The 25,626-nt window shown below is 43.2% G+C and overlaps 1 protein-coding gene across 2 annotated transcripts in view; it reads left to right on the forward strand.

Moving 5' to 3' along the window:
• Positions 1-25,626, forward strand: part of FMN2 (formin 2) — a 371,232-nt gene that overhangs the window by 168,399 nt on the left and 177,207 nt on the right. The window lies entirely within an intron of this gene.

Raw genomic sequence — 25,626 nt, forward strand, 5'->3', positions numbered from 1 at the left:
TGAATAACTTCAGTTATTTACTATATGTAAACCCCTGGGCTTTTCTATGCCTAGAGGGATTGAATTATTTTTCCTAATATCCATCAAAGATAGTTTCAAATGATGCTTGCCTATGTATATTACTGTTGGTGGTCCAGACCCAGGGAAGCAGTAATATCGGGACCTTTTGTTATTACTTTTATGTTGTTGTTTTAATTTCTATCTTTAACTAGGCTTATAACATACTCCCTATGTTTAGAGTTGGGCTGATTTTAACGTCTTCTAAGTGGTTTTAGTGTCAGTGTTTTAAGGACTTGAAATCTGCCCTGTAATTGACAGGCATTCCTGTGCCATATCTTCCTATCACATTTATGCTGAGAGATATTGCCCAAAGGTGCTTAGAGGAAATCTATTCGGAACCCCCCATAAGCTGTTCGGAGTCTTAGAGTAGATTTAAAGCAGATTGAATTATCCAGTGGAATGCCAGTTTACCTATTAAAGAAATATGGTTTCAAGTAGAACACAGACTTTATAAATCATGAAAACATTTAACTGGCTTTCTAGCTCACCCCTGTATGAATGTGGATTCTATTTGTTAGCCTTAAAATATTGTGAGGAATAATTCATAAATAGCACAGGCCTGGTATGCTCTGTCAATTGATGAGTAACTCTTAATCATAATTTAAGTTTTTATTAAACTGTTTTGATGGGGAGGAGACTTCCTCAAACTGAAGCGTTGGGGGGAGTAGTCATAGAACAGGACGCCAGGGCTGGCGCCAAGAAGTACTTGGCGTTTCTAAAGCTGGCAGATGTATCCCAGTTAAGTCATAGAATGAAATCTGAAAATAATGATATGGTCCTTTCCTTCAGTCAAATATTCAGCCCGGGTTGAGTTAATAATGAGAACCTTATGAGCAAAGGAGTCCACCTAACATCTGTGTCTGTGGTAAAGCCAGTGAGAGTTCATTGAAAATTTGCTAGCTTAACATGCAACGCTAACAATAACACGGCGTGAACGTCAGTAGTTGAAGGGTCACACAGAATTATGCATAAACTTTATCCTATTAGGATGTGAAGTGATTGCTTGAGTCACTTTGAAACCCTGTACACGGTTTTCTAAAAAAAAAAAGGAAAAAAACAGCCGCCTTCGAGTTTAAGACTGAAGGAGCAACTGGGGTGCCTTGCAGTGAATAAGTCCTGTCTGTCTCCGCGTGTTGTCTGGAACCGTGATGTACATGTGTGAATCACTTGTGGCCTCTAGAATAAACTTGACTTCTATCAGGATAGGCCTCCACGGAGAAATCCACAGAAGCATAAACATCATGGATTTTGGTTGGAGAAGCCGCCACAGACTTTATCCAGACCTCCGGTATCATCTTCTGGAGGAGCAAACGGAGACCTTTTGGTGGTTAGGTTTCTCTTCCAAGGTCACAGAGCCCGTTCGCGGAACAGACTAAACTGGGGCCCAGTCTTCTTCACCCTCTGGGCCTGTTCTTTTCATCACGGGAGCTGCTTTTTCAAGATGGCGCTTTGTCTACCACCAGCCTTGGTATCTTGAAAACAAAGTATGTGCAACATTGTAAAACAGCAGGAAGTTTTTTTCCCTCTTTTTCTCTTTTCCCTCACCAAAACTCCAGAAAAGGCTAGGGTTGGGCTTACTTTGTAATGTTCCTATTTTTAAAGTTCTGCATTAGAGTAGTTAGCGTGGAAGGTTTGGACGGGAGGTGCCAGAAGTCTAATTGTGGTCTTGCCGCCCTGTCCGCGGAACACCACACCCAGCTCAGACTCAAAGGTTATTTTCTACAATAGCACATGTGGAGTGTCACAAAGAGTCACAGGGTGGAGAGGGAAGAAAGGACGGGTTTCTTGACTGAGTTTACTCATGTGGTAATACAGGCGAGGCGGGCCCAGATACTTACCCGTGTGTGCCCACGCACACAAGGTTACAGGGAAGACCTGAGCGGCTCTAACGTGGTTGTAGATATGTCTGGCAACTTCTAAACTATCCTGTAAAGTATCCCAGTTTTCCAATGGGAAGGGTGAAACTGTGGTGTGCCCCCCTCTGGAAAAAAAAACAAAACAAAAACACTCCAGTGGTTTAGAAGAATTTAAAGTCAAGGATGAAGGTGCTTTGCAGAAATGATTTATTTACCTAGTGTGCTAGAGCGTAGGGTCCTTATGGCTTTAGGCTCTCCTGAAATCAGGCTTTCGGGATCCCCTGCAGCCTTGCTGACTTCTCCTCCCCAGCCTGAGTTGGTTCCCCTGGGCGCGTAGCCCTTCGAGTCCCACTTTACTGTCATGGAAGTCTAGAATCTCTACATTGGGTGGGCCTTGAGCTTTAATGTTTGGCCTTTGGCTCTTCAGGCTGTCAACAGAAAGTTTGGATTCGTTGGGATAGGACTTACAGTTTCTGAACTGGCTCGTTTTCCTGCATTCTCTCTTCCTTAGCCTGCTGTTTCCTCTCTTGGCTGCTCCTGGATGCTTTTTCAGATATTTGATGAATATATTTTATCCCACATTTTAAATCACTCTCAGTGGGAGGATCGATTCACATCCCCTAGCCTGCTATTTTCATGATGGGAGTTACCCTACAGCTTTGAAGCTGAGTTTTGTGAAAAGAGATGGAGGTGTGCATACAAGATTCCTTCTGTATTTTGGGAATCAGTATGGTAGTCACAGCTCTAGGACCGTTTTCATAGGAAATAGTAGCTGCAGGGCACTTTGAAATTTCATAAGGCTCAGTTTTATCCCCAAGGTCTCACTAGTAGGTGGAATATTCATGTAACTTATCCTACAAACTGTGATACCTTTGAGAGTGGAAGGGGGCGCTGTGACTAACGTTGCCTGGGCAGCGAGTGCAAAGTGGAGAGTTTGCACGTACACGGTGTGCAGAGTAACTCTACTATCAGATTAGATGGAAACAAGTTTCTGATGTAATTTTCCTCTCTGTCTCTCTCTCTCTCTCTCTCTCTCTCTCTCTCTCTCTCTCTATATATATATATATATATATATATATATATATATATATATATGGCAACTATTTATTGGCCGGGAAATGAAACAGGTTGAAAAGCCTGCTTGGTAAACCTGAGGGTATCCAGCTCTCTGTCCTTTGGCTACTCTCACCAATATCTTGTCTGAAAGGTTTGTTCCAGTCTGTTACAAACACATCGCAGAGCTAGGAAATCCCTCACCTTATAATCTGTCGCTGGGAACTAGAAGTCTAACTCGGAGCATAGCTGGACCCGCGACCAGTCAGGATCTAAAGCCTCTGGCAGCATCCTGAAGGATCTAGGCTATAAACTCGGCTAGGTTTTCATGCTCAGTCTCTGGACAGGGGCGGAGTGGAGTCTCACTAGGAGTTTTTAGCTAATCCACATGTCTCGTATCTTTTTGCTTTAACCAGTAAATGTTCACTTCACATATGAGAATGCTAAGTAGCAAAACTTTGGGTACTGATCTAGTAACTTGTAATATCTGCCTCTGAAGTATGGCCTTTCTTTTTCGATAATTTAAATTCAGTTATGGAGGGGAAGGTGTTAGGAGGGTTGGGGTGTCTGGGTGACGGGCATTGGGGAGGGTCTGTCTATGGTGAGTGCTGTGAATTGCGTAAGTCTGATGATTCCCAGACCTGTACCCCTGAAACAAATAATACATCATAGGTAAAACTAAATTCAATTGGGTGACATATAGTACATCGTTAGTTTCAGAGGTAGAGGTCAGTGATTCGTCAGTGGCATACAACAGCCAGTGCTCATCAGATCACAGGTCCTTCTTAATGCCCATCACCCAGTCACCCCGTCCTCCCACCCCCCACCCCTCCAGCAACACTCAGTTGGTTTCCCAGAGTCCAGAATCTCTCATGGTTTTGCTCCCTCTCTGATGACCTTTCATTCAGTTTTCCCTCCTTTTCCCTACCTGTGACCAGGAATTCAGCAATGTGGCCGGATGTAAAAGCAAGGCACAGAAATCAGTTGCATTTCTATACACCAATAATGAGACAGAAGAAAGAGAAATTAAGGAATCAATCCCATTTACAATTGCATCCCAAACCATAAGATACCTAGGAATAAACCTAACTAAAGAGGTAAAGGATCTGTACACAGAAAACTACAGAACAGTCATGAAAGCAATTGAGGAAGTATGGCCTTTCCTACATAGTGCTGGCCCACCATCCCTGAGGTATGGGTATTGGATGGCTGACTGCCCCTTAAGTTGAAGCTTTAACTGGCTCATATACATTATTACATTCCCTCGGTATACATGTTCTCAAAATAGATTAAAGTTACTGTAGTGGGGCGCCTGGGTGGCTCAGTGGTTTAAAGCCTCTGCCTCTGGATTGTGATTCCAGAGTCCTGGGATCGAGCCCCACGTGGGGCTCTCTGCTCTGTGGGGGGCCTGCTTCCTCCTCTCTTTCTCTGCCTGCCTCTCTGCCTGCTTGTGATCTCTGTCTGTCCTAAATAAATAAAATCTTAAAAAAAAAAATACTGCAGCAAGAGATACCTTAGATGTGTTTAATGATCTCATCCATAGAAGTAAGTTTCTAACCTTCCAGGACGGTTCTTCCCAAAGTATTGAAGGTCCTCACTCTTGTCTTTTCTTTCCTTTTAAAGATTTTATTTATTTATTTGTCAGAGAGTGAGCGAGCGAGCACAAACAGGGGCGGTGGCAGGCAAAGGGAGAAGCAGGCTCCTGCTGAGCAGGGACCCAATGTGGGACTGATGCCAGGACTCTGGGATCATGACCCCAGCTGACGGTAGACACTTAACCAACTGAGTCACCCATGCATCCCGGCCCTCATTCCTTTCTTCCTTTTTAAAAAGATATTTATTTATTTATTTGATAGACAGTGAGAGAAGGAACACAAACAAGGGGATCTGGGAGAAGGAGAAGCAGGCCTTCGGCTGAGCAGGAGCCCAAAGTGGGGCCCGATCCCAGGACCCTGGAATCATGACCTGAGCCGAAGGCAGATACTTAATGACTGAGCCATCCAGGTGCCCCATTCTTTCTTCCTTTTAATGTCTGTCCTATCTAAAGCCAACTAGTACTGTGAACCCGTGGGCAACAAGTACTAAATTAGGTCCTTGTTGAAATTTCTATCCTTTTAATCATGATTTGTGAAAATCATGTGTCTTGACATCAAATAAGATAATTATGTAAACTAACTGGTCAAAGAAATCATGGTTGTTTTTATTTTTTGGTCTCTAAGCCTAATGTTTGTTTTTTCAAATGCTTTTTAAAAAATGCAGCTAAGGATACCTTACAACGACAACGACCTGCTTTTAGGTTTAAATCAGACATTCCAGGAGCATCTGGGTGGCACAGTCTGTTAAGCATCCCACTCTTGGTTTCTGCTCAGGTCCTGATCTCAGGATCGGGAGATCAAGCCCTGTGTTGCAGAGTCAGCCTGAGATTCTCTTTCCCTGTCCCTCTGCTCCTCCTGCGCATGTTCTCTCTCTTTCTCTCTCAAATAAATAAATCTTTAAACAAAAAATCAGAAATTCCAGTTAAGTCTGCCTTGTTCTAATAACTGTGTAGGAAGAAATCACGTAGGTTGGCAGGTATTTAAAAAGAGAGTTGCTTTTGACGAACAGGACACACAGGCTTGAATACTGGTTTGAATTTTCACCTCTCTCCCAACCCCCTTCCTTCTGTTATTTGCCAATACAGGCGTATCACAGATATATTGTGGGTTTGGTTCCAGCTACCACAGTAAGGCGAATATCCGAATAAGCTGAGTTAAATAACGGTTTTGGTTTCCAGGGCAAATAAAATTTACACTATACTATAGTATTAAGTGCACAGTAGCATCGTGTTTAAAAAAATTGTGAATATACTAATATGGTTTCTGAATATAGGTTGAGGTTCGGTGGGATGAGATCCTGAGCTGAGGCCCAAGAAAGAATTCTAGAGATGTCTTTGGTGCAAAATGGTGGTTTATTAAAACACGGGGACAGGACCCATGGGTAGAAAGAGCAGCTGCACTGGGGTCTTGCGAAGTGGCTGGTTATATACTCCAGAGTTGGGAGAAGTAAGGAAAAGGGAAGTTTCAGAATAACTTTCATATGCTAGAGAGGCTGGCCTTCAATACCAGAGGGCTCGCCATTTTCAAGTTCAAGTTGTTTTTCCCTCTTGCAAGGTATTAACGTCTAGTCGGGGAGCTTCCTGGAAGAATGTCACACATGTCCCACCCAGGAGTGGGCGGAGGGGAGGATGCAGGGGGCCAACTGCTTTGTGTTCAGCCAGTCTTCTGCTCCCTCATCGTATACCTTAATTAGGAAATACATTATGGCTAAAAAATACTAACCATCATCTGAGCTTTGAGTGGGTCGTAATCACTGAGCACAGACCACCGTAATAAGTATAATAATAACAAAAAAGTTTGAGGTATTGCGAGAATCTCTAACATGTGACACAGTGACACAAAGTGAGCAAATGCTATTGGAAAAGTGGTGCCCACAGACTTGCCTAAAGCAAGTTGCCACAAACCTTTAATTTGTAAAAAAAAAAAAAACAACAACCCCCCCCCTTCAAAAAAAACCCCAAACAACCAAAACAAAAAACCAAAAAAACTCAGTATCTGCCAAGTCATTAAAGCAAAGGGTGATAGAATGCGGTCAGCCTGTAGCTCTGTAAAGTGGTGCAGAAGAAGGGAGTTGGTTTTCGTTACACAGCGCAGGGAGTGGAGGCTCACAGATTCAACCTGCCTGGGGCTTCACCTTAATAGAACTCGAATGGGTCTCCACTTCCCCTGGCTCCCAGTTCACAGCCCTCTACAGTGTACTAGCTCGTTTCGGAACGAGGACCCGTGTTTTCCTAATAAAATGAGAATATGCAACCTATGCAAAAAGAGAAATTGGCAGAAAGGCACAGTACTTCTGGCCTCCAGTTGTTTTGGCTTTTTGCATTACTAAAGCACTGGAAAATATGTTTAGCAAATTTCATTTATTCTTTTGTCATTGCGTGCAAATTCCCCAGCTTGCTCATTGACTCTGTTCGTTAGAGAGGGAAGCCGACCTTTTTTCCCAGCTATGAATTAAAGGAGGAAAACGATTTTAAAAGGAATTATTAATTAATGGAGTTGCTGGTTCTCGATTGAACCAAACAAAGATAAACAAATTTGTTGGCGAAAATGTGTATTGGGCTCAGCTTATCACGAACAAAAGCAGGTTGTGTTTACTTGTAAGAAGTTTGTGACACACAGGGCATGGGACTTTCTGTGCCTTTTTCCCAGGCGACTGATGCTCAGAGAGTTTATAGGAATGTACACCCTGGTTAAGTCCTTGGGGATGCTTGCTTTCATCTTGTACTCATGCTCTGTGCATATTGCTTTCCTTTCCTTTCCTTTTCTTTCTTTCTTTCTTTTTTTTTTTTTTTTTTGGATTTTATTTATTTGACAGAGAGAGACACAGCAACAGAGTGAACACAAGCAGGGGGAGTGGGAGAGGGAGAAGCAGGCTTCCCACCTAGCAGGGAGCCTGATGCGGGGCTCGATCCCAGGACTCTGGGATCATGACCTGAGCTGAAGGCAGATGTTTAACGACTGAGCCACCTAATCATATTTCTTTATTCCTTTTGTCTATACTTTGTGGCTTTTCCCTTTATTTTTTAAGTGCAGACTAGCGTTGTTCAGAGACCCTGATTCCAGAGCCATGCTGCTCAGATTTTATTTGGGGCAGAACCTTCCTCTCCCCTCAAACCCCCGATTTGTCTGTTGAAAGCCCCTAATCCTCAATGGGATTGTGTTTACCCCGGGGAGGCTTTGGGGGATAATGAGGTTTACAGGAGGGTGGCTCCCATGATAAGATAAGTAACATCCTTCAAGAAGAGGAACAGAGGCACAGGCTGTGCACACTAGGAAAAGGGTCCTTACAATTTCCAGCATCCAGAACTCTGAGAACTAAATTCCTGTTCAAACCACCCAGTCCGAGATATTTGTTAGCGACACCAGCTGAGTGAGAGACACAGGAATCCCAGTTCTGCTGCGGGTTTGCAGAGTAAGAACCCGGGCCATGTTCTTGTATCTCATTAGTAGAAAGGGTTAAATGAGTTATTTCCTGTGAAATGATTTAAATGAGTTATTTCCTGTAAACGCATGTACGCAAACACACACACAAAGGGTAAAGAGTCAATATTCAATCTGTCCTCGCCTTTCTGCATTTCTTAGGAAACACGTTGTGTTCTTAGGCTTTGGAGGTTCCTGAACTGAGCTGGACGAGAGGGGGCACGTGGGAGTCTAAGTTCAAGGGGTCTGTAACCGAGGCAGATACGGTTGTTGCAGATCTTGGGTTTTCTGTCAGTCTTCCTGAAATAATGAGTTATTACGGGGCCGTGCCCATCTCTGTTTTCTGGATGGAGCTAAATCCGGGGATTATTTAGATGAGCAGCCCTTAGAAAGTGAGCATGAGCCCATCTTTGGGCCGTCTGTATCGGCAAGGAGAGAATTTGTTTTAGAAATTTGAAAGGTGCGGGGGCAGGTCTCCCCTAACTGTGTGGTTTCCTAACCATCGTGTCTGGGCGCTGTGAGCTCGCCATATTCCACAGGCACCGCTGTTGGGTCTGTGTGGCTCGTGGGGGTAGTGGTGGCGGGGGGGTGGGGAGTTTGGCTTTGTTAGTTACAGCGCGTCTTGTGAGGACCAAGAGTAGAAGTGGAGACGGGGACAGATGCTTCCGTTTCCTGCTTTGATATCTTATTAAACTGACAGTTAAACTACTTTCTAGCCCTGAGTATGAAGTATTAAACACACTTCTTTAAAAATCTGGAAATACCCTTTTGAACTGTGGGAACTTAGGGTAACTCTTGCTGTGTATTTTCATCGCCTACACATAGCAGTTCTCTCGTGCTGGGCTGCCACTTGACAGTGTTTTTTCTTATGGAATTTTCTACCAAACAAGTTGTAGATTACAAACTTCTGGTCTTTTTTGTAGTATTTCTGGTTTCATTCTCAGAGACACAAGCATTTTCACTTGCCTATTAATTACCCTAAGAAAGTTTATCTATAATCATTTATTTATTTTTGTAATATTCTCAAAAACTGGGTTTAGGGTGGGCAGTGTTAGTGTTTCCTAGTAGGTTTTCTAGTGTCTGGTTTCTTTATGAAACTCAAGTTTACAAGTCTCACTTAGAAATTGCTTCATGCTTTTTTTTTTTTTTTTTACCTTCCTTGTAAGTGTTTTCTTCACATGGGATATGGAGTTTTAAGACCTGTTTATTATACTTATTGAGACATTAAAAAACTAGTAAATGCTGTTGGGAGGTTTAGTGAATGGTTTTCATTGAAATGTAAAGTCACTTAGAATTAGAAATTTGAGAAGAAAGTGGGCTTCATCCAGCGAGCTTTTCATCAATTGTAGCCTTGTCGTGGAGAAAAGTGCATGTGAGATAGGTTCACTTTCATTAAAACCTACTTTTAGAAATTTAATATCAGAATATGTTTTAATTTAAAATATAAACTCATTACCTAGAGTCTCTTAGAAAAAGAAAGACCTCCTAAATCATTTAAAGTCACACATAGATGATTAAATCAAGGGAAAATGAATTATTATAAATCTTTCATTACAGGCTCAGAAAAAACCTGGGTCGAACTTAGCTTATATTTTTTTATGACATTGTTCCACAGTTGGGCTTTTTGATTATGCTTTTATGGGAAGGAGAAACACAATTAGGCTGTTCTGAAACCGTGAGCTTGGGACGTGGATATTCTTTCCTTCATTGGACTTAGTATCTGATTATGTATCAAGTGTTCGCGTGTTTATTTTGTTGCCCCGCACCCTCCCCCTTCACCCCTACCCCCTCTCCCCTGTAAGCTCTGTGAGGCCTGGAGATGCAGCCCACTGCAGCTCGGCTGGGCACGTCTGCCCCTACCACGCTGTATCTGTTCTTTACAGTCATCCGGGGACTGTTAGAGGAATTGCCCGGGACCACACGGGGCGCGTGTGAAGGTGCGGCCCAAATTTGAGCACAGAGACTTAGTGTGAGTGCGTCACTAATCGCACCAGCTGTGGCCCTTGTCCCACTGTGTGTTGAAGGCGCGGTTTTGGGGACAATATTCCTTTCTCATGATCCTTGAGAGGGGTGGGGATTCAGACCGTTATTTGGGCAGGCGTGTGGGGGGGCACATAAAGCCCTTTTGATAACTAGAATCCTGTGTGTATTTTAAAACTAACTGCTTTAAAATTCTGGGTGTTTCGACAGGTGCGTTTTCAGCACCCCAAAGTGGCCGCCTTCAGGTTTTCTGTCTCCTTTCAGATGAAGTGAGGATCTGAGAGTACTAGACATGAGGACAGAAGAGTGCTTGGCAGTTTCCACACTTCCCTCAGGAGCCACCTGTGTCCTATTCCTCCTAGGTACATTCTAGAAATGTGATCAGAAATATAATCAGCCCTGTGTGCTGAGACAGCCGATAAAATGGCTTACAGAGTTACGTGATGGCATATCTTTGAGCATAACCGCAGTAGTGATACCCCATGCTGATAACTTACCTCTTTACTCATGGTCAAACATGAATACAATAAGCTCTCTACTTCCCCATTGCCAGTTTTCAGCCAAATACCTCTGAATTTGTTGTAAAATTTATTAAAACTGCTTCGATCAATGATTATTTACATGTGATTAAGAAATCAAATAGTGGGGCGCCTGGGTGGCTTAGTGGTTAAGCACTTGCTTTTGGCTCAGTTCATGATCCCGGGGTCCTGGGATTGAGCCCCACATTGGCCACTTTGCTCGGAGGGAAGCCTGCTTCTCCCTCTCCCACTCCCCCTGCTTGTGTTCCCTCTTTCTCACAGTCTCTCTCTGTCAAATAAATAAATAAAATCTTTAAAAAAAAAAAAAAGAGAGAGAAATCAAATAGTACAGAAGACCTTGCAATGGAAAAAAAATGCAATTCCCAGATCCCTATACAGGCTTTGTCACTTCCGTGATGGGTTGTAAAGGCAGGATTTTCCTTTGTTTGAGCAGCTGTGGAATATTCACAGCCTCAAGGAGATGGTGGAATTCTTTGTGGTCACTGACGGTATAAAGTCCTTATGAATTAAATGGTTGTGAAGAGAAGTTGAAATTGCACATGATGTTCAGATTATCATCCGCAAGTTTCCTTTTCATTCTAAGATTTGTGACTCTGGATTCAGGTTGTATGCTTGCTGCTAATGATAATAATAGCCAGGGGCACCTGGGTGGCTCAGTGGGTTAAAGCCTCTGCCTTCCGCTCAGGTCAAGATCTCAGGGTCCTGGGATCGAGCCCCGCATCGGGCTCTCTGCTCAGCAGGGAGCCTGCTTCCCTCTCTCTCTGCCCGCCTCTCTGCCTACTTGTGATCTCTCTGTCTGTCAAATAAATAAATAAAATCTTAAAAAAAAAAAAAAAGAGGGCGCCTGGGTGGCTCAGTGGGTTAAGCCGCTGCCTTCGGCTCAGGTCATGATCTCAGAGTCCTGGGATCGAGTCCCGCATCAGGCTCTCTGCTCAGCAGGGAGCCTGCTTCCCTCTCTCTCTCTCTGCCTGCCTCTCTATCTACTTGTGATTTCTCTCTATCAAATAAATAAATAAAATCTTAAAAAAAAAAAGAATAGGCAGCACATAAAGTCATTGCAGTAGGGTTCGCGCTAAGTCTCTGAGGTACGTAATGTTATTATTCTATTATTCCCACCTCAGGGTCAGAATCCGAGACACAGAGGTAAGGAACGTTAGCAGCAGGTGCCGGGCTGTGGTTTAATCGCAGGTGGTCTGGTTGCAGTCTGTGCTCTGAAGCCCTGGGCTGTACTCCTAAGAACTCTCAAATGTGAGTAACTGTATCAGTGGCTTAAGCTGGAGAAAATGGTACAGGATTGTGTCCTCCGTGCTTCATGACTGCAGCGCCAGTCTGCTGGCGGGCAACCAGCACTGCTCTCCACGGCGCGCTCCTCTCCTAGTGCCACTGAACCAGAGCACGCTTCCCTACTGCGTGTGTTTGTGTCGGGGGCCTGGGGGCGGACCCCAGGAGCACAGAGAGAGAAAGAGTGTGGTGAACGCTGCAAAGAGGTTACTTGGTGGATATTGGAAGATTTGCTTTAGAATTCCTTCTATTATCAATTCCTGTCTTGCCTCCTGTCAGTTCTGTGATTTGGGTGATGCTCAGATGCTCATTCCTTAGTTGATGAGGAAGAGAACGCGCCCAAAGACGAGCATCACTTTGGCAACAAAGTGTCAGAGTGTCTTAGAAGGACTCCTTCATGGTTACAACTGCCAGCCCCTGTTCTTATCATAAAGAGGTCAGGATTGACATTAATTTATAGCAGGGGCTCTTGATTCATTCATCCCTACTGTCTTATTTCCTTCCTTCCTTCCTTTATTGCTTCCCATACTTAATTATCCACTTACTCAGATGTTTACTGAGTACTTTCTTGGAGCCCCGCTCCACTCCTGGCACTGGGGTATAAAAATGACAACAAAAAAGACAAAGCAACAACAACACATGGCTAGGCGGAACTTACAATCTAGTAGGGAAGAAAGCAATTTTTTAAAAAAGGCCAAATATATAGTGTGTCAAAAGGTCTGGTAAGTGCCACGGAGGAAATACACAAGGGCAGGAGACGGGAGCGGCGCAGCGGGAGACGTAAGGGAGCCGTCAGGAGCAGCCTCGATGAGAAAGCCAGATCTGAAGGGTACCAGAAAAGGAACCCCATCCTATCGGAGGGAAGAGCATGGTTGGGAGAAAAAGTGAGTCAGGGGCAAAGATCCTGTGATGCCAGCTAGTGTCCCGGCACACTCACGGAGCAGCAAGTTGCTAAGTGTTTCTGGAGAGAGTGATCGGGGGGAGAGGAGTTGGGGGTGCGTTTGGGTGAGTAACAGGGGATGGAGGGAAGGAAGCCGTCCGGGAGGATGGGCAGGAGGACCCAAGGAAGCTTCCCCAGTTAATTCGGATGCAAGACGGTGCTGGCTTGTACAGAGTGTTAGCAGCACTGACGGTGAGACGTAGTCAGACTCGGGACAGCTTTTAAAGGTCAAGGCAACAGGATTTGCTTATGGATTAGACGTAGACTGAGAAAGAGGGACGGACTCGGGATTTGGGGCCTTAGTTAATACAAGGATGAACTTGGTAGAAAACTGCAGAAAGGGCGGTTTGAGAAGGGAAGATCAGGATTCCACTTGGGATGTGTGATGGTAAGTTTCCTGTTAGACGTGTGAGTAGAGGTGCTGGACATGAAGAATCATGGGTGCAGAGTTAGAGACGTTCAGACTGGCTCAAGCGTGGGCTTCATCAGTGTCTTGATGATGGGAGTAAGCGTTGATGAGGAGAACAGAAATCAAGTAACCAGCCTGTATGGTCCTCAAATTCCCGACGTCGCGTGTGTTTTCATAACACCTTCAGGATTATATCCTACATGACTCTCCCGTGTTGTGGCTTCGCGTATTCTAGGTGGGTTAGGAATTAGCTCAAGCGGAAAATGAAGAGCAAAGAGAAATATATTTTGAACATATTATATATTTTTAGTGGTTCTCTCTTGAAAGAGGACAGAATGCAAGCTTTCTGTATTTTTCCTCATTTGTGCAACAGACTTTGTTCACTAAGAAAATGGGTAATTGGAAGTGGTTTAAAATCAGATTATGCTTTACATTATTTCCAGTAAGCCGTTGGTTCTATTAATTTTTTCTTCCATAAAGAGGAACAGAAACAGGAGCAGCTTTCTTGAGTTGCTAACACTCATGGAAGTCAATCTGAAATCTTTATGTCTCCTATCAAAAATATTAGTGAACTAAATACAAACAAACTTTGATGACTATTTAGTGGACTGATGGGTAACATTGAGAATTTATCATCATAGCAATTTGGAAGAAAATACACATTGAATAATTTATGGTATCCACGTTGATATTTCTGTTGGAAACAAAATTCTTTTAATTCTTAGCATTTTCTATTTTAAATGCAAAATTTTATTACCAACCTGTTTTAGGCCTGTTAGCTCCCATGCCCTTGGATTGCTCTATTTCAATGCAGTTCTATCATGCCTTTCTTCCTTTAAAAAGTTATAATGATTGGAGCATGGAAATGTGTTTCATAAAGATTATGTAATCATCAACCAAAATTGTTTTTCATTTTGAAAATATCTTATGGTCCAGTTTGAGAGACAGCCAGAGTCTCATATCATTTATTCTGTTGTTACATGATGTTTTGGTTGACATGTATGAAGAAAATCTGTTTTCACACAGATATGTAGCTGAAAAGAAAGAGGTATTTATTAGCTTTTCAGATAATGGTAGATGTCATGGTTAATACTGCACCAAAACTCTCAACAAGTAATAGTTTCCTAATGGTTAGCGGCAATATTGAATTTGAAAGCCACATCAATAAACGTTTCAGACATTAAAAAAAAAAAATTACGTCCTACTTAGTATTAAATACTTGGATCTGCTAACGTTAGTTTATTTAACTGAGTTAAGGCATCTGAATTACATAGATGTTTGGCAGAAAACATACATTTAAGAATATTGAGCTCATTTAAATGAAACCCAAATATTCCTTTAAATCTGAACAGGCTCGACTATGTTTTGAAGTTTGGAGATGTTTAGAAGAGTTTAAAAATGGCAATTGTGTTCGTTTACTTCTAACTCAGATTCACTCTGGCAGGTTCCTGAACCCTAATCCCAATTATGGTATCTGTATGTTACCATGTTGCTTTCTCAGTGCCCTATTTTAGGTTTAACTTGGAATGATGCAAACAGACATTTGGGTCTTCTGGTCTCCCTGCTGCAGTGGAAACTGGCTGTAAACAGTGCAAACTAGCAAGGAGAATGTCTGTGGTCCTTATCTCAGCCATTATCTCTGGAATGAAAGATTCCCATCATCTGTTGCATGTAGTGAAAGGTCTGGGTGTCACAAGGAAATGACATCAGTTTTCTAGCATCTGTGATACCCTCGAGTAGTAATTTCAGAATACTTAGCAAAAGGCTTACATTGTTGAAATATGATGTAGTCTGGGGAGTTGACTTCTCGTCTCAATCTCTAACTCTTTTATGCTGTGCCAGAAAGGAATTCTCCAAGACAGGATGAGTTTTCCTTTGTGGTAGCCCGGCTAGTGACGATGATACATACCTACTCCCCTCTTTCCTCAGAGGAGAGGAGAATGCGGAGGAGATGTGATATTCTCTGGGAAATCTAGGAATAGGAAATTGCTTCTTCTTGAACAATGAGGTTCGTGATTTCAGCTGAGAGTACTTTGAGTGTTTTGGCCAAGTCTTTTGGCCACCACTAACCATTTCCCCTACACAGATGGAGTCAGATGGACTCTGTATACTTTGAAAGGAAGGAACAAGCAAAAATACAAAGGAATCTTTAAGTATGGGGATTGGTAAAATTTGAAGTCTGCGCTGTTTTGTTTTGTTTTCATGGTTGCCTTTTTAGTGGGACTATTTATGTATAAGAGAAAAGGAAAAGACATGAGCGAATTATGTGATGGTGGAAAAAGGTTCTCCTGGTCAGTCGAACCAACAGGTCTGAGAATGTGGAGAGAGTTACTAAATGTTAGTTCAGTTCTTTGGGTGGAGCCTTAAAGGAACATCTATTCTTCACAGAGCACTCTCATTTGGAACCGTGATGTGTATGTAGTTGTGGGAAAAAGACTTGCAACTTGTATTACAGGACGGAGGAGAAGTGTGGTGGAAATTCGTGGTGCCCAGGGTATGTTAAACCTCTTCTCCCACCAGTGGCTTCCATCTAAAGCTTTGCTAAGTGGTGATGCCCCCGCTCTGTTTCACTGTTTGCACATACTGCCTTTCGTCGAGGGATGTCAGGAAGGTCTGGCCATGAAAATAGCTTTCTTTAATTAAAAATTTCTTATAAGCCATAGAAGAGAAAAATAGATGCATTTTGCTCAATTAAATCAAAATTTGTGAGGCATTGGGGTTGCAGAAGTGCTGACATCGCTGGATATTTAAAGTACTAGATGAGGAAGGGCTGGGGCGGGTGGGAAAAGCAATAACTAATAGTTTTCCTTGGTCCGGCCATGACCCTGAGCAGTGGGCGGTCATTGCTGGACTCTAGAGAATGGGCAGTGTGGTGACAGAACAGCAGATAGGAGGAGGAAATTTCCTCCAACAGTGGCCTCACCAATCACCAGACAGTACCGAAGTTTAATTAAGGCTCGGAAGTCTGAGTGGGTGAGTTAGAGCAGAGGCAGCTCCGACTTAGGTTTGAAAAGTTTCTGTTTTACTTAGAAGCAACTTTTGTTTGTTCAAAGACCATCAGAGACATCAGAATATTTGGAACTCCTCCCTGTATTTAACTGATCTCTCTCTCATTCCTGGCAACAAAACGTTACGCTAATCCTTTGCCACAAATATATACATCAAAAGAGAAGAAAGAAAAACCTTCATTAATTGAACAAATGACAAAATATGACTCAACACACACATAAACTAGTGCGTCACATTTTCGTATGTATTAACTACATGTTGAGCTAAGTAAACCACAGAATTATTATTAGGGGAACATATGTCTTGTATTTTTTAGATTTTTCATATTTTTAAGTTTTTGGCAAAGTAGTCACGAAACAGAAGTTGTTAGTCAAGTCATGTCTGTGGTACAATGAAAGGAATTACCATAACATGTCACGTCTTGGCATGAAGCTCTCATATTCTCAGTCATAGATTATAAAGTTCACAACTAAATTTTCTTCATTTTTTGATAAATTTTTCATTTTCAGTGACTAAACTTCTTGATTCCTTTCCCTACCTCAACATGTCTGCCTGTATATAACTGCTAATACGTAATATACTGAGGAAGCCGTGTAAGTGCACATTGAAGTAAAAATTTTTTTTTAAGATTTATTTATTTGACAGAGAGTGATGTCACAATTAGGCAGAGAGGCAGGCAGAGAGAGAGAGGAGGAAGCAGGCTCCCCACTGAGCATAGAGCCTGATGTGGGGCTCGATCCCAGGACCCTGGGATCATGACTTGAGCCAAAGACAGAGGCCCAACCCACTTAGCCACCCAGGCACCCCTGAAGTAAAATATTTTAAAAAATATATTTTTTTAAAACCACATTTATAATCTTTGTGTTTCCAAATTCAAGCTTTCTTTTCAGGGTTTCTTTTGAAGGCAGACGTATTTGAGGAATTATGCCCCAAAAAGTATGATGAATATTATCTGTGTGGAAGTGATTTTAGCGTAAGGCATTTTAAATTTCTGATAGATTGTGTAATGTTGGAGCCGTGTGTATGCGTGCGCTCAAATAAAATTTAACAGTGTTCCCCTTTTACAGCCTGTGTTAGAAAACAGTGGCAAAATGTGACCAGAGTTAGGGTCCTATTTCCAGGGAGACTTACTAAACTCTATTTCAGAAGAGCATAAATGTTTACCTAAGCAAGAAGGTGAAGTACGTTATGCCCAATAAAGGACATTTTGCGGTGTGGGTTTACGGAAAACATTCAACAGACAGTGATCTTTTAGACAAAGTACAGTGTGTTGTTTGAAACTCTTCGCTCATCTGTACACTATGCTTAAAATAAACACTCTCTGGGAATATGCCAGTGTTCCCCCCACCTTTTTTATTCCACACCCTAGATTTTGTCACCTGCCAAAGTCAAATAAATCTTATCTAAACAATTGAGATAAGCCTTGAGTTGTACCCAGTACGGTCAAATCAACAAACCTCTTCAAAACCAGAAATGAAATACAATACCGCTAGGTTAAACAGTCTACAATGGCAATCATGTTTGCATTTAAAGATTTTATTCCAAAAGGATTACAGGCTCGGTATCCGTTTTTTTCCCGCTTGCCCAGACAAGAAGGCGACATACTCAGTCAAACAAAATGCATTTGTTCTCTAACAATGTAACTTGTGCAGCTCTTATAAACAAGGCCCATAGGTGTACGAAGCCTCTGACTTAATCAGTAACTTATGTCATTATCCTGGTATAAGCAAGCCTGCCTGAGAGGCACCAGTGGCGGATGGAGTATCAGAGTTATTTTTTTTTCCAGTAAGAAAGCCTTCCTTGGGGCGCCTGGGTGGCTCAGTGGGTTAAAGCTTCTGCCTTCGGCTCAGGTCCTGATCCCAGGTCCTGGGATCGAGCTCCGAGTCGGGCTCTCTGCTCAGCGGGGAGCCTGCTTCCTCCTCTCTCTCTCTCTGCCTGCCTCTCAGCCTACTTGTGATCTCTGTCAAATAGATAAATAAAATCTTAAAAAAAAAAAAAAAACAAGCAAGCAAGAAAGACTTTCTTTAGCCCAAGTACAAAAATGTGTAGAATTCTGGCATTTTATTTGTGCCTTACAAAAAATCCCCACCAGGTTAAACAGTCTGAAAAGAGAAGATAGTATAAACGGATAGGATTTCTAATTAATAGGCTGTTACAAAAATGCAACTTTCTTCCCTTCTAGGGCGTCCATCATTTTCATTGCTAATAGTACGGTCACTCTCGGAGGGCAGGAAGTGAGTCTCATGTCCCCAGGACCAAGGAGAGGACCTGGCCTAGAGTTAGAACTCGATGAATCTTTATCCAGTGAAGGAGTCAATGATGTTTTCAAGAAGATACCGTTTACTTTGTAGATGAATACAAACATTTTGTAATTCCTTCATCAGTTTTTGATATTTAAAAGCTTGCTTCTGAAGTGAATGCATTTTGACTTAGGGTTAAATGGTTCCCTTTCAGTGTTACTCTGCTTAATTGGCCTTTTGTTTATGTGTAACAAGTAGTAAACAGATGTTACTGTGTCACACAGCATCATTCAGTGTCACATAGTGTTGACTTCTGTGTACTTCCCGACCGTAGGGGAATGAGGCCGCTGCTCGATGGTTTGAAAAGAACTCACTGCCCCGCTCAGCTTTAAGCACATCTTCACCTACTAGAATTCAACCTCCAGCACATCTGAGAATTAGCCCAACTGCATAGAGAATTGGGATGTGGATGTACTGCTTTTCTTGTATTTATTTACTTATTTTATTTTTTAAAAAGATTTTATTTTTATTTATTTAACAGAGAGTGAGAGAGATCACAAGTAGGCAGAGAGGCAGGCAGAGGAGCAGACTCCCTGCTGAGTAGAGAGCCGGATTCGGGGCTCGATCCCAGGACCCTGAGATCATGACTCTCATGAGCTTAGTCAGAGAGGCTTAACGCACTGAGTCACCCAGGTGCCCAGAAGACCCAAACAACAGTATAAAATATATTTGCCTTCCTCATTTATACGGTTTTGTAAGAGCAAGTATTTCTACACATGTGTATACGATATTGAGACATTTAGAGAGAAATAAGAACCTTCCATTTTTGAGTGTCGCCTATGGCAAGGACTGTCTGGCTCACAGGAGAGGAATTACCTCTAATCCTGCCAATAACCATCCGAGGCAGCTAGTAGCACCTTATGTACCCAGTTCACATGTGAATAAACTGAGACCCCAATTCCTTGTCACATCTCTCCCAAGAGATGCACACTAGCTAGTCACAGATCCATGTTTTTGGTCCCGGTCTGTGTGAAACCAAAGCACTGAGCTTTAAGGTTCAAGTACTTTGGGGGGAAAAAAACCCCCAAAGCTTTTGAATTATTATTTGAGTAAATTAAAGCCTCTTAATAAATATGTTAATATATAAATCAGTGTCTAGCATGGAAGGAGCAATAATGAAATTTAGCAGTCTTACAAGGAATGGGATGCCACTATTTTAGTTTGGAATCTTTGAAAGAAGGCTCTTGCTATCTTTGCCATTAAATTTATTATGGTCTTTAGATAATCCAGAATTACTTGCAATATTATTCAAGAACTTGTGTGTTTCCCATGTATGTTAAAAATGCACAGCAGCATGTCTTCTGGCACGTTGCCCACAGTATGGGCATGCCTGGGTGTACGTGTCTGACAAGCCCACGTGCTCAAGCAAGTTTGGTGGTAGGATGTGTAAACATTTCAAATGTACTGTTTCCTTTTACCTTATTAAGTGTGAAATTCAGGTGACTCTGGTACCAAGTGTTTTCCTCTCTGAGAAATGTTAGTTTTTTAACTTGTTAGATGTGTTTGGTTAAATTAAGCCAAGCAAAACCCAAACGCAATCTTTAGAATTGCTTGACTGCCTCGTTAGGAATTTTTGGTTAAATAATCATTTTGACAGTTTTTTTTTTTTAAGTAAGTCCCCAGGTGTGCGGATTTTCACTTGAGGATTAACCCATCACTCTTTCCTTCTAAAGGATTCTTAATTCCATTGTCATCAGGTTGCACAGCGACATGCTGTCACCAAAGGATTCTATGCTTTACTGAATTTCAAATAAAAACTCAAGGACAACGATGCGAGGCATTTTCTACCTAAACTGTTTTTCTCCACCTCTTGTTTAACTTTTTCTATCTTCCCGGCAGGACGAATAAAGACAATACTAGAAATTCCTGTTTGCATAAAAACTGGCCATTTGCATCTGTCACAGACTGTAGACATGAAGGAGGAAGGGGATGCTTCTTCCTCTGGAAAGATCTTTGACATCTTTATGACCCTTTATGTGGTTGGTTATGATTGTAGTATTGTTGGCAGCAGATACCACGGCCCGTGCCTATATTTGGCTTTTGATTTCTCAGGTGTTGCTGCCTTTGTGGGTTGATGGGACCAAAGCCAGAAATGTATGGTTGGTAGTTACGACTTCTTAAGGTCAGCGGTGACTACTTCTCTCTGAAGGCTCAGTGATGACTTTGTTTTTCACACTGTAAGCTTTTTAAATTTTCTACTCTATCAGGGACACTCTATTGTAGCTAAGGCAATAGCCTTGCTCTTGGGCTATTTGAAATCTCCTTGGAGGCAAAGGGGTCATAATTCTCTATGAAAGAGAACACCTGAAAGGTATCAGGTGATTTGTATATATGTTCAAGGGTTCAAACAAGAGGTCAGGGATGTCATTACGAACCATGGGTCTGAGGGAATGTTTCAGAGATAACTGAGGCTGTAGCTTGAAACCGCTGTTTGGTTAGAGGTAGTGCTTTGTCCACATCACTCACACCTTCCAGCTTCCCCTCCATGGGGAGCTGTGGCAACTGTGTTTCCACACGAGGAACAGGACTTTAAAGACCATAAAAACTTTTTTGTCCCTAACCTTTTGTTCAACTTTCTGAATCAGGATCAGACGATCTCGATTTCACTTAAGGCATTATTTACTCAGATGTCCTCTTCACGGCTGAAAACAACTTCTACTCAGTGCAAATATATTTAGTACTTTTGCCATATTATCAAGTGGCTAATTGTCAAGAATTTAAGCATATTTTAGAGGTCTTTGTTACTACCCTCTAACTAATTGGCTGACATCACTCCCTATAATAGTCTAAAATGAGCCAAACACTTAAGCTTGGGGTGGGGGGGACTAAGTTATAAACAAACATCATGAGTGGCTTCCCCGCCCCCACCTGTCTCTGTGTCCTTCATTTTATTTCCTAATACGTCAGAGTTTTGGGGATTCTGCTCTTAGTTCTCTTTAATTCCACCAGGATCTCGATCCTCTGTTTACAAATCTCTCTCCTTTCCTCAGCGGTCCTGTGTGTGTTACTGACGCTGGCACTTCTTTGTTCACCCCTGTGTGCATTCCTCAACATATTGTCACTTTTGCAAAACCTCGAGACAACCACAAATTTAGCTGGGTCCGAAGAGGGAAATAGTTCCATTATGAGGCAAAAGCTTGTAAGAGAAAATAAGCTGAAACAAGTTTCTAGCCCATGGTCTCCCTTCTAGCTTCAGAGACCCCAGAGTTTTAAGACCACTTTTGGGGACGAGACAATACCATGAATGAATTTTGTGACTGCAGAGATCAGTGGGGCGGGGCGTCCGGCCGTGCCGGAGTATGACCCGGGAGCTGTGTGTGTGGCAGAATGTGGTCAAAAGGGAGTGTGTGGGATCTCTTCTCAGGAACTGGACAAAATTAATTTTTTCCCCTAGCACTCCTCTGTTATTGGGATATTGGCCTTCCCAAATTGGTTTATTGTTTTTATTGTTCCTAACGTTTCCTCCTCTTTTGCACATCCTTTTGGGCAGTGCTCTCGTATTTATTTGCCATACCTTGTATTGAATTTTTCTCTTTACGGGACCGTGTATTTATGTGTGAAAAATCATTGTTTCCGGTTTGGAGGGTGTTGCTGTAATCCAGGCGATAATTGGGGGTGTCTGGGAACGGGGTGGTAAGAATGACAGTGAAGTCATATTCTGCATGTGCTTGGAAGGTAAAACCAGGAGGATTCGTGAGTGCTGGCTGTGGAAAGCGAGCAGAAGAAAGGGGTTAAAGATGGCCCGTCTGCCCGATGGAGTCCCCGTCCTTTGGGACAGGGGAGAGTGTGAGCAGAGTGGGTCACCTCCAGAGTTGCAGGTGAGCGTGCTGAGAAGGCTGTCGGCTCCATAAACCAGAGGTTCAGGAAGGAGGTTGGAGGCTAGAAGGGAAAATGTTTCAAATCCAGCGAGAGACTGGAGGAGATCGCCAAGGTTGGAGAGCAGAGAGCGGCGAGAAGAGGTAGAGAGATCAAGCCGGAGGATCCTTCAGTAGTAAGAGGTTGGGGAGAGAAGGAGCCGGCGAAGGAGAATGGAGAGTGGGGGGCGTTACCAGCAGGAGGAAGACGACGATGTGGGATCCTGGGAGCCAAGTTAAGCTTGCGTATCTGGAGGAAGGAATTATTCACTATGTCCAGGATGGAGAAATGTGCATTTGGGTTTCACAGGATTGAGCTTCCTGGTGACTCAGTAATCAGAGTGAAAGTGTAGCAGGGCGGGGTTAAGATAAGAACAGAGAAGACTGTGGGGACCGTGGGTATTGGCATAGGAAGACATGGAGGGTGTGTGTGTGTGTGTGTGTGTGTGTGTGTGTTCCTCCCCTGTGTTCTGATCTCTAGCATCTGTGTTCAGGCATTCTGTAGAAGATTTGATCTTTGTTCTGGCTTAAAAGTGGGAGAGCTGAAAGCTGGTTAGCAGCTGTGAGCCTTCTAATACAGCCTTTTGACTTGGAGTGCAGTGTGTTGTTCTTAACTGGGTACATTATTTGTCGGGGAACCACCAGGGTCTTTTTGTTCTTTCGTCTTGGGGTGGTGAGATTCCCCAGAAACTTCCAGTTTCTGGCCTGGGAGAGGAACGGTGTGTCGGGCCGTTTTCGGGGCGGCAGACTGAGCCTGAGAGCCGGGTGGGGGTGGGGGTGGGGGGCGGGGAAGGGGAGTTTCATCTTCAACGTCGCAGAACCGCACGTGGTCCCATGTTTTCCGTGTAGTGCTCTGGCCGACAATTATGCTTGTCCCTCTGCCCAGACACTTTGTTTTAATTTCTCAAGAAAATAAACTTGACCCACTTGGGGAGGGCGTTTTCAGAATGGAGCTGTAACCGATGAGCGGAAACCATTCACCCCAAACCCGTTTTCTGGGGCTCCCCTGTTTACCCTTGGCTGGACAGCTGTCCCGTGCTGCGGGTTCCTTGGCCTCCTGAGCTGGTTTTCAGCATTCCCCTGGGCAGCTGGCGGTCGCTTCTTTCGCAGGTCTGCTAAATTAGGTACGACTGTTGCTGTCACCGCCTCTTCTCATCGTCCTTATGAATTCATGGAGTGGAGCTTCAGGTGAGAGCAGAACTGGATGCACGTTTTCCTCTGCCCCCCGAGGCAGAGATGCTTCCAGCAAACACCTACATCACAGTTCAAAGAAAACGAAGCCATTTGAAAATGCGATTAGGATTTATATTATTATTTGTTTGCTTTCAAACTGTTACTGCTAGGATCTTTTCCACTTGACGATTGTGTTATTTGTCTGCCCTTTGCACAAGTTCTGCCAGGTGCTTACACAAGTTCCGCCAGGTGCTTACATGACCGTATAGTTATAAGTTAACGTCTTTCCACTTCACCAAACTGTGATACAGGAGCCCAACTCTCCAGATCCCCAAAGTGGTTTTCAGAGCGTTTACAAGGGACAATGCATATTGTCAGATCAAGTGCATAGCAACTACATCCCCCCAACCCTGCGGAAAGGTGAAATCTTTAATTTCATGGAAGTGTACAGTGAGACAAATTTTCCTCACATGCTTCCTTATCCCCGATTTTATAGTATAATGAAAAGTCACTTGCAATTCCTTAAAGAGATCTTCTAGAAAATTTTGGTTCCCTGTGGCTAGGAGATGATGACAAGATTAGAACTATTTTATTTTTTTTAAGATTTTATTTATTTATTTGACAGAGATCACAAGTAGGCAGAGAGAGATGGGGGAAACAGGCTCCCCCCTGAGCAGAGAACCCAATGAGGGGCTCAATTCCAGGACCCCGGGATCATGACCTGAGCTGAAGGCAGAGGCTTTAACCCACTGAGCCAACCAGGCGCCCCCCACACACACACTTTTTTAAAAAGATTTTATTTTTTAAGAACGGTTTTAAATGAGAGATGCTTCTGATCGCTGCTGCTTGAGATGAGTTTCTACTTGAACAAAGGTCCTTGTTTTGCTTCTCAGCAGCTTGCAGAGCTGACTTCTCAGCTTTTCCTGTGGCTTCTGAATTTCCAAATGGGGTGGAGATGGTTTCTCTAAGCCCTCACACTCTTTCTTACTATGTCAGTGAGAAGAGGGCATGAAATGTAAGTACAGACCGACTGGCACTTACTCTGTGTTTGAGCTTCTGCTGACTCTGCTTCCTTCCCACATACTTTATCCAAAAATCAGCGTTGATGGTTTCCCTGTGGGTGAGACGTGTTTAGTCTCCCATGTTCCTATGGGTCCAAGTGAAACTGTCCTTTTTTTTCTTTTTGCTGAGAATGTTTTCAACCTAGCTGGTGTAAGATCTCTCAAAATACTGATTTGGAGAGATACTGGGCAAGCATTTTTCGTATAGGAATGTAAGGGGGCTGTCATAACAATAAACACCACCAGCGTTTTCTGAGTGTTTACCTCATGCATACGCACTATGGCTCTGCTTCGAGGTGTTTGCCTTAAATAACCCCCTGCAAGTATCCTATAGGTGCTTTTATTAGGCCCATTTCGCAGATTCTAAACAAATGGAGACGCCCTGTGTTACCCAGACGGAGCCAGCTTGACCCAGAGCCTCACGTGTCCCACTGCTTCCCAGCGCTGTGTGTCCAATGATGATAGGACATTGCATGGTGCTATCTTTGCGTTTTATGTTTCTGCACTATAAGGTCATCCAGCATGAAGCTGTTTCCTTATGAACGGGCGATCAGGCTGAGCTCAAGGAATATTTAGCTTGTCCAGTCAAGTTAAAGGTACAGTTAATTTTCGGGAATTACTGTTTCAACCTGTCGACATTCAACAAAGATTTTTTTCCCAAGCCTCTTGTCTACTGGGTTCTTCGATATATGGTGAAGGACACAACCATGAATTAGGCTTGCACATGTAGTTGTACAGTGTTCTGTCGTGTCTCCGTATGTCTGAAGATCGTGCCTCAGATGAATGCAGTCGCACAGAGCCTCGGAGCCTTTGCCGATGCGGATTGATAGGCTGTGCCTGGGGTCACCTCTCCTGACGCGTGCGCTGCTCCTTTCTGGCAAATCATGACGCCACACCATTTCTTCTGTGCCTTCAGAACCTGAGAGAAAAACAGAAACTTGGATAAAATTAGTACATGGTAGAGGATAATAGAGAGCCACAAGTTAAGACTGAGCAACAAAGAGCCAGACTTCGCCACTGGTGTGGTGGCAGCCTCTCAGATGGCCTCCACGGATCTGGTGTGAATGCTCTGGTGTGTGGACTGGACTTGGAGACT

The sequence above is a fragment of the Mustela nivalis genome (assembly GCF_964662115.1).
Source record: "Mustela nivalis genome assembly, chromosome: 16".
NCBI lineage: Eukaryota > Metazoa > Chordata > Mammalia > Carnivora > Mustelidae > Mustela > Mustela nivalis.